Genomic DNA, 12,724 nt, shown 5'->3' with positions numbered 1-12,724 from the left:
CCCATTTTGATTTAATACATCCTATCCTTACGGTCACAGGGGCTAGCAGACTGGCTGAAGATCCGTCTTTAGAGAAATTTGAGTGTTATAGTGAAGCACCACAGGCAGTAATTTAAATATAACAAGACTTAAGCAGCGGCAAATATAGAAGGAGAAGAGCTGTGGTGGCTCAAGTGGTTAAGATGCTGAACTGCAGGCTGTGGAAGTTTGGTAGTTCAGCAGTTCAAGACCCGAGTGTGCTGCATGACGGAGTGAGCTCCCATCTCTAGTTCCAGCTCCTGCCAACCTAGCAGTTTGAAAGCAAGAAATTGCAAGTAGACAATTGCTGAGCCTTCATGGGGCAACGGTGGCAGCAGCAGCCCCCCCCCCACAGCGGCGGCAGGAGCAGCAGCCACCCGAGCCTGCCACTTGGCCGGCAGGATCGCCTGGAGGGACTTGGTGTGGTGGAGGCTCTGCCGCATCCCCGACGAGGCGAGCTGAGCACAGCAGCCCTCTCAGCTGGTCGGGCAGCAAGAGGCGGCTTGCTGGAGGCAGGCAGGGGAAGGATTTTCCTTATGAGCTGACAGGCGAGCGGGTGGAGGAAGAGAGGGGCCAGCTGCATCTAATCAGCCCAACCCAAAGAAAAATGTTTCCGATTAAATTAAAGCAGGAACAAAGTGCAATTACCTTGCTGGTGTGACCACAGCCTAAATTTAGGAATGCTGCGAATTTCATCACAAATTTATTCAGCAGTTCAACTTACCATGTTCTAAGGAGTCAGTTAAATGTGAACAGATCACCAAGCCTGTTCCGTTTGTACTGAACTGATTGCCTGCCAAACAGGTTTTCAGCAGGTCTTTGCAAATTGCACATGCACAAAGATGCTGTTGATTCAAACGGATCAGCAGCCTGTAGTGTCACTACTTAGACAAACACCAAAGGCTGGAATTTTAGTAAAACACAGCATTTCTTTGTGACTCTTTTATACAATTTGTGACTGATTTAATTGTCTACTTAATTGCCCGCTGAGAAGAACAAGGTTTGGGGAGGGGCCTTATAGAAGTCAATCAGACTGTATGGGAAGGTTCATGCATGACAAGTTGATTGCACCATACTGCATGATTTGGAAGAAATTCAGTGAAGCATTCTGAACAGGCATGACCAGGTCAATGAACAGTAGAACTGATCATCAAAAATCAGCATTCTTTTTGCAACTGGGAAACAGGACACATAAGCCAAGCTGGCAAGTGACTGAGCATCTTTACAGTTAAAGCATCATTGATAATAGCCTCAACGTGAGCACAAAGAAGTACACATGGTTGCAAGAAGACTGTGTTTAAATGGAGGTGTTGCTTCTGTGAATCTGTACTCATGTGAGAGTATATACACATGGCTAAGGTGATTTCTGCAATGGATTTCAAGTGAGTAAAGAAGGGGTAACTCTGTTTAGGATTGCACTAGCAGTTTTTTCATGCTATCCCAATATCAATTGGTCAACTCTAGAAGCAGTCTTAATGTAAGTTAAATATTCTTAGGATTTCAACATAAAGAGAAAATTAAAATGGGTTTCCCAGCAAGAGTGGAATCTGAATTACATTTTCTATAGGTACTTTAAGTAGTAATAAGCAATTTAGACAGTCAGACTTTTACTTTATCTTATTTCAAATGTAATTAATTCTACTATTTTTAACTGCAGGACGGTACATTAAAATGTAAAGGAAGAAGTAGTATGGTTCATTAGCTGAATGATGTTTTAATACTTTTGTAAAAATTTAATGGACTACTTTTAAAATATCAGTAAATTAGCCCATGTAAAAATTGAGATGAGTTTCCATTTCTATAAAGAGTTATTTGCAACAGAAAAAAAAATCCAACAAAATTAGAATTTGGGTACCTTGTTTCACACTAATACAGCCCCTGTAATAGTTCTCTGTAGGACAGAAAGTACTTATTCATTAATATTATAATAAAAAGATATTGTAAAATGTGAAAAACAATGGATATATGGACCTAGAAATTATGCACATTAAAACTAATTACTTTCACTGCTATTGTGCAAATGGAGGTGTTGTTTAATGGTGGAGCATATGCTGCTCATGGGAAGGAATCACTACTAAACCAGTTAAAATATGTAGTATTGATTGTCAGTTTTCACACTATTGAACTTCTTAACGCCATTTCAACCGATATGGCTAATCTGGAACTGAAATCAGAAGGGAATACATTTTAAACTGAACTACTTAAGAAATATACAGTCTAGCCAAGCATGAGTTTCCATTCACAGTGCAGATGCAGGAAATGGAAAAACAAAAACTAAAGTGTGAAAATAATATTACATCCTTTATACCATACTGATAAGCCCTTAACAGTATTGTGCTTTTTACTTACTGCATTGTGTTCTCAGGTTTGGGTTAAATTGAAAGACTGCTGTGCTCCCAGGTAAGTTATTACTTTACAGGAGAAGAAACTGTTTACACAGGTATTCATTCCTGATAGGTACAGGGGATTGTTCTCATTTAGGGTTGCCAGGTCTAGGTTGAAAAATACCTGGAGCCTTAGAGGGTAGATCTAGGAGACAGCAGGGTTTAGGGAGGGGAGGGGCCTCAGCATGGTACGATGCCACAGAGTCCCCCCTTCAAAGCAGCCATTTTCTCCAGGAGACCTGAACTCTGTCAGCTGGAGATCAGTTGTAAAAGCGGGAGATCTCCAGGCCCCACCTGGAGGCTGGCAACCCTTTTCTTATTTGAAGATGTGCGCAATCTGAAAGGCTGTTCAAAGTGTCAAAATATTAAAAAAGCTAAATACATAACTAAATAAATCTCTTCTTGAGATATTCTCCATGTTCACGAGTGCCCAAAGAAGCTTTCGCACTTAAAAAATGAATATCAAAGCAATGCGTGTTTTCTGTTAGCCTTAGGTTTAACAGCGCCTCATAATTAAAAACTTGGGGGAGGGAAGGCATTGCTAAATTTTACATAATCATCATTAAAACTTTATTAAAATCCTGGATATGTGATACTGAAACTTTCACTTTCCACAATATGTGTGATGCTGGTGGGCAATGCAAATGGAACAACATTTTGTGTTGCGCTTGAAAATTATCACAATAGACTAGCAAAGACACTTCATCTGATATGTTAAAACAAGTGAAAATGAAGTAGAATTTATGTCAATGAAGACAGTGTCATCAATGTTATTAAATGCTCCCAGGTAAGGAAAAATCCCACACATCCATTTGAGCACTGAAGTGGTCATAAAACTGCTCCTTCCCAAGGTCTGATGGTTGCTCTTTGTGCTCTCACTATGTCTCTGAAAGAGAATTAAGGATTGGGAGGTAATATTTTATTTATTGGCCTATCTCTCCTTATATATAATTGAGTAAAAACATTCTATATGAACATTCTAAATTTGGCCCCTTTAGTGTATGGACGCTTGAACTGTTAGTCAGAAGACGCTGGCTGGGTTGACTGGCTGCTTTGTGCAGTCCCGCCCAGCGTTTCAAGGTCTTTTGCATATGGAAGCTGATTGGACTTCACTGCATTCCACACCTCAAACTCACCCCCCTCCCCGCAAGGCAGTTGGAATGTCAGTTGCATATGGAACCTTCAAGGTCTTTTGCATATGGAAGCTGATTGGACTTCACTCCATTCCACACCTCATACTCCCCCCCCCCAAGGCAGTTGGAATGTCTGGTGGTGTGTAGGTCCCAGGATCATGTTTTAAAAGCTGCCTGGGGAGATGGGGACCTCAGACAGGTTACAGTGCCATAGACTCCACCCTCCAACCCAGCTATTTGCTCCTGGGGAACTATTGTTGCCAATCTTGGCCCAGCACCCATCAAACCATTCTCTTCAACCCCCTGCTGTGCAGCACACTTTCCCCTAGGGTTGCCAAACTCCAGGTGGGACCTGGAGATCTCCCACTGCTACAATTGATTTCCAGATGACAGAGATCAGTTTCCCCTGGAGAAAATGGCTGCTTTGGAGGGTAGACCCTATGACATTATACCTGCTGAGTCCTTCCGCCCCCCCACCCCGCCCAATGCTGCCCACTACAGAATCCACCCCCCAAAACTCCAGGTATTTCCCTCCTTAGAGCCTTTCCCTATGTGACTTCTGTCTCTCACAATAAGTGATGCAAACAGCTTTCTTTGGCTTATGGTATACAAATGAATGTGCACAGTCCATGTTTGTTGCTTGTGTATCAGATATAAAAACAGAAATTAGTCTGTTTCTTAACATCACAGGGCTGTTGCAAGGATAAAACAGAGGAAAAGAGAATGATGTAAGCTACTTTGGGTTCCTATTGCAGAGAAAGGTGTGGAATAAATGAAGTAAATATATAAATAAAATAAATAAGAAGGCAGCAATTTCCTGCAGTTGGTAATGGCTACAGGGAGGGGGAAATGGGGAAGAGCGACTATTCTTGTGTAAGCAAGTTGCTGCATCCAACTCACAGTGTCATAATTGTTATACTGAGGTAGAAGTTCTTACCCTTAACCCACCAACATCCTTCAGATACACAGCATTATCATTGAATCCCCTCCTATTTATTGGTTACCATGTTTATACACTGCCTCCCCCTGCCCTGACCATGGCGGCTCATGGTGATGCCAAAAAATTGTGATCTGCAAGTAACATTTAAAATAAAAGTATGGACAAGGAAAATACAGCTGTACAACTTCCCTTAGCAGGTGCTTCCATGTGGATATTTTTCTCCATCTTTGCTCCTAAGCTACAGCACTGTGTTTTGGAGCATCCATGCAGTGCTGTTCTGTAATGTACAATTTACAGGTTTCCTTGTCCTCGGCACACTTTCCCCGCAAACCTACTTTTCTATGATCCTTTTGGGAGGAGTGCAATCCAAGTGTGTTAGCAATCTGATTCAATGGGAAGGTGCACATGTCTGAAGGTCCCACCTGTATCTGCACTTTTTTATTTTTGCCAGCCTCATGCAGCTGCCATTTTCTCCACCCTACAGAAGCCTGCCAGAGATCAGAGATCTGTATTTGGCTACTGAAGTAGCCCCGCTCAAAGAAAAGCCAATATTATTCAGCTTCTATTCAGGCTTCCGAGTGAAGGGAAGGGGTTTAAAGTTTAAACTCCCCTCCTGGAGTTAGGCCACAGCTGCAGTGCAGCTCTAGAGAGAAGCGAAGGGGTCTTAAACTTTAAACCCCACCCCTCCCCGGAGTCAGTCTGCAGCTGCGGCATGACTCCAGAGAGAAGGGAAGGTGTTTAAACTTTAACCCCTTTCCCTTCTCCCTGGAGTTGCACTGCAGTTGTGGCACGACTCCACGGTGAGGATGGAAAGGGGTTTAAAGTTCAAACACCTTTCCATCCCCTCTCCCAGCTGGGTCTGTGCAATATCCTTGAGAGGATATTGGTCCATTGCCCAAGGGAAGGGGTCCTTAGAAGGGACTACCTCTGACCTTGAGAGTCTCACTCTCTGCAACAGCAGAAGAGCTATCAACAGAGGAGTGGGACTGTTCCAGTAAGTCCCGGAAGGTCTCTTCCCCAAACCTCTGGTGGAATCAAAGAGGTGCTCCAACAGGACAGCAGATCTGTTACCTACATGAGATTCCCAGGGGTGGGTGGAGAAAGATCCTGCATCCTCGAGGTACTTCAGCCTGTTGGAAATGCATGTGTTTACAAGGTCTGACAATTCAGTCATTATAGGGTTAACTTGTTTGCCTAGTATTGCTATTGTTTAGACTGACCTGGAAGGGATACCTGGCATTGAGCCAATGGGGAATTAGCCTGGGAAAAGTAGCTTCTACTGTGATACAGATTGGTTGTTTGTTTTCAGGCGACTTCCTTTCTAGGGGTCGAGAAGAAGGACAGATTCTCCATTATCTCTGTGTTAGTGTTTACTATAGACAGCTTAGAAAATGTAGCTGTTAGTGTTATGTTTATTCGTAGTTATCCCGTGTTCCTTTTACCCTTAGAAATAAAGGTTTTTAAAAGCAAAGAAATCTCTTCTTTCCAATAGAGCAAGATCCATTGATAGTCTGAGTATTAAACACTTTTGACTATTTCACAACAGGGAGATCACTAAGGAAGTCTAGAGGCAGGGAATGACAAACCACCTCTGAATGTCTCTTGCCTTGAAAACCCTACTGGGGCTCCATGAATTGGCTACAACTTGACAGAACTTTCCATCACCTGCACCTATATTCATATAAGATCTGGTCAGAGTGAATTTCATAGAGCAGGATTTGGCGTTACAATCTTCTGATCCTTACATTTTGCTCCTGGAGGTTAGTGGACTTCTGGAATGGAAGGCAAAATGTGGAGCTGCACTGGAAGGGGTAAGTTGGCCAAATTGCTGCTCTATCTATGGAACTCATTCATAGGAAACAAGCCATTGCATTTATTTATTACAAGACTGACACCCCACCCTTCCATGAAGCTTTTATTTACAACCAAAAACATAACTGTACACTGCTGGTAAACTGTTCTTCACATGTATCCCACCACTGGTTTATGCTGATGGAAGGGGACAATTCTCACCAATTCCTCTTATTGCACATTACCCCACATTACCCCCATTATGCTTGTTATATCCCTTGATTAGAGTTGCTACCTCTGACATGGGGAAATTCCTGGCTGTAGGGGAGAGGTATCTGGAGGGGGTAGGGTTTCGGGAGAGAAGAGAGCTCAGCAAGGGTCTGATGCCCAAGAGCCCAACCTCTGAAGCTACCCTTTTCTCCAGGAGAACTGATCTCTGTAGTCTGAGGATGTAATTCCAGGTGAACTGTAGGCCTCACCAGGAGGTTGGCAAACCTCTTATTCCTGAGAGAAAGATCCTGGGGACTTAATGGGCTGCAGTGAAGGAGGGGAAAGGGAAGTCCAGCTCCATAAGCTTTGCTCCACTTGCGGTTCATGAGATACAGCCTATTGCTTTGGCTTCAGAAGACTGCCATAAAATTGGCACTCAGCCAGTCACTATCATTCTTTCACAGTCTCCTTGATCAATTTTGAGAAGAAATCTTCTACATTTGCTAGCTTTGGAAAGTTCCTAAGTGCTGATTCCTGGATGGTGGACTGCATACTCAAAGGCTCCGCTTCCTACTGAATACATTTGGGGGGAGGGGGGGTCAACAGTTCAACTCTCTGCCTTGGGACTCAGAGAAACAAACAAACAAACAAAAGCCTTGGCCATCCCCCAGTTTTCTTGTGCATTATCCTTTTATTTAAACTTGGTGAAGATCCAGGTTTTTAAAAGTTCTTTAAAAAAATTAAACTTTTATTAAAATATGAAACTTTTTTTAAGTTCTGAGAGAATTTCTGCTCAAGGAATATAGCCAATCAGTGTTAAGCCCTCCCAACTTCAGTGATCAACCAACATGATTCTCTCTCTCTCTTATGCTATTTGAAGAATAGATGCAGGTCTGAGCCAACATATGGAGCATAAGACATGGAGTCTCACTTCGAAGGGACAATGTTGTCTTTCTTTAGAGGACTTTGTCCATACTGTCTCACCCATTGCTCCCCAGTGGTGTTTTTGAAACCAGACAATGGTCTGTACCTAAAAGACTGTTAATAAAATGGAACTTTTCTGCTTCCCCCTCCTGCTGTAGCTTACTGACCCCTCCAAACTTTTGTTTCTGGGAGTCAGTGGACACTCATGTTCAGCATAGGGGGCAAAGTGGGGGGTCTACAGGGGGATGGGGGTAATCAACAGAAATCCTTCCACCCATCCAGTGATGGAAATGCTCTTCTGTCACAAGAACAGAAGACAGAATACAAGCCAGTGCCTCTTAACAATCAAAGTACCTTGGGGATAGGGATGAAAGTATTTTCCTAGTCCATTTATTTTTTCCATAATTTCACTCTGCACTGTATCCCACTCTTTCTGAATTCTGATTTAACCAGAAAAATTTCTAAAGCTCATTCTGAAAATGAAGGGTGGTTGGCTTGCTACACTTTTAGCTCCCTTTGTTCATTCACATCTTTGCCCACTTCTGTGTTACAGACAAGCGCTTGCCAAAAACTGAAACCCCTCCAAGAATCTAATTGTACTGTAATATATTCTTATTTTTATTCCTTTATTTTCTTGCTCATCTTAATTCTTATATGCCAATGAAGGCTGATTGAATTGAATTGACCCCCCCCATCTTGATGTGATCATGATTGAATTCAGATTCTCTAAGGGAGGTGCTTTACACTGATAAAAGGCCAAACAAATCACTCTACTATCCCAGGAAAGAAGAAAGAAAAGATACAAATGAACTGAAAGAACTTAAGATGTGCCAAACCAAACATGGACAGCACTCCGTATAAATTAAAAGGAGACCACTGGAGAGCTCATGTTGTACCAGTCGCACTTCACTAACAAGAGTAAAACCAAATTTCAGAATTCCAAAAAATCCATAAGGAATTTTTTAGCATCTCTAATCAGAAGTTTTTGAGACTTTAAGTAATGTAAAGCTGACAAAGACTGTAAATATCTGTTTCAGAACTTCGAAAAATTCCAAATCAAGACAAGCAATACTTTTCATTAGGCGAAAACAAAATACACAAGTGCGCATTTTTTTGAGTACTATCCAGACTGATGGCCAGTGCAGACTGATGCTACAACCGTCACAATCTGAATCACACCTATATAAACCCACTAACACAATAGAAGGATGTAACTCTGTTGGGACTGTACTGTTCGGGTCCTGATACCTACATTATAAAGGGTTAGGAACGGGGCAGGAGGCATAGTGCCCAGTAACGCTTCACTTGCTTAGTCTAAACCTACTGACGACCATTCAGAGGTACTTCCGTAGATAAGCTTTATATTGCATGATTCAAAGTTCTGCATATTTTAAATTCAGACACAAATGTAACTTTTTTGATTACGATAGCAAAACCGGTAACACGCCATCAGCAACTGCGAAGAAGTGCTACATCTCCTGAAGCAGGTGTGTCATGACTATCACAGCCCAGACAAGCTGTCAATAGATCATCACTCTTCCACAGCGGAGTCTGAAGCACAGGTGTCAACGAGAATTGTATGGGGCGAAATAGCAACGTTTTGATGAAATGCTCTTTAAAAAAAAAAAAAAAATTCTTTGCATTTACTTCACCAGTGTTTTATTGGGGTGCACTACATGCTCATGCAGTAGGTCTTGAGAATCAGATGGCTATACGGAGGCTCAGAGGTAGCTGTTTGCCCATGAGACCTGCCCTCAAATCTCTAATCTGTCTTAACACTTAAAAACTCTGCATTTTTGGAATATAGGGATAGTGTACCCATATTTTTTAAAAATAAATACATTATATAGGTAAATACTTTTTGCTGTATTTGTGGGATCACTGACTTGCCCAGGCCTTGGAAAAAAGTGTTCTGCTGTAATGAAAAAGAATATATCCAAAGCCAATGGATATTATAATGTCACTCTAAAGAATTATTTCTTTTTTTATCAATTCCCAATTCACTTAGGCTAATAAAAGTTGTTGGCCCTTGTGACAGTAAAAGGTAAAGGTAAAGGTTCCCTTGCTCGAAAGCCAGTCGAATCCGACTCTAGGGTTGCGGTGCTCATCTCCGTTTCAAAGCCGAAGAGCCAGCGCTGTCCGAAGATGTTTCCGTGGTCATGTGGCCAGCATGACTAAACACCAAGGCGCACGGAACGCTGTTACCTTCCCACTGAAGTGGTACCTATTTATCTACTTGCAATTTCTTGCTTTCGAACTGCTAGGTTGGCAGGAGCTGGAACGAGAGACGGGAGCTCACTCCGTCTTGCGGCACCCTGGGTCTCGACCTGCTGACCTACTGACCTTCCACAGCCTGCAGTTCAGCGTCTTAACCACTTGAGCCACCACAGCCTTCTCTCTTATTTGACAGTACTTCTCTCTTATTTGGTTAGGTGTGATGTAGTTTTAAATTTCTTGTTGTTTCTTTCACTCAAAGTATCTATCACTACCACCAGGAATTTAATTCCAGTCTTTAATTAACCTTTCCCACAAATATTGTGCCCAAGCTCTAAATCTCCTTCGTTGGTCTATGTGGTTCTGAGGATAAGACTCTGGGTTAACAATAAACAACATAAAACTTCATTGGTAAAAGAAGCATATTGGTTACAAGATGTTTCATTAAGTTGCTCAGTAAAATCTTTCTCTTTTTACTCTGGTCTCTATCAGCTTTTCCCCTCACACTCTTAAAATACTTTGAGTATATTAGATTCACCTAATATGCCCCGTTAAGTATATGTTCTTATTCCTTTAGAATCTTAATGCTTTTCACAGCACTTCTACATGATTCTAGTTGGAAGACTACTTCTCAGACTCTGTGTAGATTGACCACAACTGACAGCTGCTTTCTGACTTCTGACTTCAAACTGAACACTGTGCCTTCTCTGTCTCCACACACATGCACCTAGCTGTGCCCATACACTCTCAGTCACCAACCAATCACCTCACTCACTCTTCTCCCTCTTTCACCCCCTTGTTCTTCTGACATTTTAAAGAAACACACACATATAACTTGATATCATTACAGCCCTCTTCACCCATCATGTTTTAAGTTAATACAAAAAACAACAACCATGTAAGACAAAAAAAACACACACACATGTAAAGAGTTAATTTAAAAAATGAATTGCCAAATGTATACATTATGCAGGTGTATTAATCAGGACCTGGGTAGATAACATCCCCATTAAACCTTTGCTAAGGGACAGGGTGTTTCTCTTCCAGGCAGTTGGCAACTCTCTTTGTGTTCCACCTAAATCACTCTCTTAATTTTCCCAGCAGGAGAACAAAAGCTGGGTAGCCATAGTCGAAGTCTGCGCAACCTAATTATCATATTGCCCAAATCAAGCACATTCATCACCTACTAGATGCCTTCAGTTTGCTCTTGGCATCTTCCAGAGTTTGGAGGAAACATCTTTTCCCATGACTAGTTGCTCTTGCTGGTATTTACTCATCCATCTCAACAATAGCAAAAAAGGTCAGGAAAAGATGTAGTAGCAAGCAGGTGACTCATAACTGAGCCAGCTAATGGACACTCCATTGCATGCCCAGAATCCAGGCTAAACCCAGCAAATAGAGCTGTGTGGAAATCCTGAACAAAAGAGAATGAAATGTCATGAGCAGTTGATATTAGCTGCAGCTCTGATGTAAGATTTGGTAACAGAGAAGCTTTAACATAGCATAAATATGCACAATGCAGTATCCATTGGCCTTTCCTCGTCTTTTTGACAGCAAAAACAGTGACAATCTTCTCAGCATCTGATAGTGTAAATACATTTCCACATAGGTACATCACCCCAATGTATGTTTTTTTTTTAATTTAATGTCTTCAAAATAGTGCAGTACACAATAGGAAGAAATAGGTGAAAACGCAGCTCTATTTTTTTATGCTCTTGATTTATATTGACATGTATTAGCTGAAGTAACAAAGGCCATTGACTCAACACCTGGAGGTTCCTCCTTTTGGTGTGACAAGGAGAAGGTTGTGCATGGTTCTGGTCATGCTGATTTAGTTCTTACTCTGCCAAGTAGGTGGGCCACATAAAGGGATTCTTTCCATTTCTTTACCTCTCCTACCCATTCTCCCTTCCTCCTCCCAATTATCACATGTATACATTCTTAAAACAATTGTAATGGGATGTCAGCTTTAGGTGGGGTAGTACCTGGAGGTTTTGGGGGTGGAGCCTGGGGAGGGTATACTTTGGGTAGGAGAGGTACCTCAGCAGGAAACAGTGCCACAGAGTCCACCTTCCAAAGCCATCCTTTTCTCTGGGGGGACTGATCTCTGTCATCTGGAGATCAATTGTAATAGCGGGAGATGAATCAGAAATGTCATTGGTTCAGAAGCTTTTACTGGCTTATAAATGTTTGAAATGCATAAACTGGAAGAATGCTTTCCTTAAATAAATAACCTTACTGATGGTACCCCTTACCTTCTGGCATTACCCTGCCACACTTAGTCAGATACAGAAACATTTACTTCAAGATTCCTTAAGGATCAGGGGAAATTCTTTTCAAAAATCCATCCTGTGATTGGTCAGAGATAAATGGGTCAGGAGGGTAGGGAATGGGCCACTAGGGAAGGCACCCGCCCCCACTCAATATCTTTTAAAAAACAGAAATTTCCCCATTCTAAAAACAATCACTCATTACTTAAATTGAAGCTATCAAGCCACAAACATGATTCTGCTGTTTTTCAAAACAATACTTTAGGTTGGGTGACACATTCTTCCCACTGGGGAGATTCATTTTTCCACCAGTCCCAACCTGGATATAGCCCTGAGTGAGGCAAAAGAGGGAGTGTTAACAGTTGTGTGGGCAGTGGGGACATGTATTCCCACCATACCCATAACAGATTAAGGACTTTAGTTGCTGTCAAAGCACCCTTAAGAAGTTCCGCAACAAAGTGCAGGAGAAACATTTGCAAAAAGCATCCTCCTGTTTCTATTCACCTGTCATTCTGTCTCATCGAGTAAGAAGCTACAACTCCTCCTATACCACTATTGCAAAATGACTGTGAGAGCTCAACAACAACAACAACAACAACAACACACACACACACTAGCTTCTTTTCCAAAACCAAATCAGTCAAAAAAGAGAGAAATGTCAGAAGTAATAGTGAAGATAAAGCTCTCACGGTCTTGGCATAGGAATCGATAATACGTGCATATTATGCACCATGAGCAAAGGAGAAACAGGTCAAACACACCAGCATAGGCTATTATAGGTCAAATTCAGACATTAGTAAATTGGAGGCAGAGATATTTGTGGTATCAGCCCCCCTGCAG

The sequence above is a fragment of the Gekko japonicus genome, unplaced genomic scaffold (assembly GCF_001447785.1).
Source record: "Gekko japonicus isolate JY-2015 unplaced genomic scaffold, Gekko_japonicus_V1.1 scaffold758, whole genome shotgun sequence".
NCBI lineage: Eukaryota > Metazoa > Chordata > Lepidosauria > Squamata > Gekkonidae > Gekko > Gekko japonicus.
Note: the sequence above shows the minus strand (reverse complement) of the source record.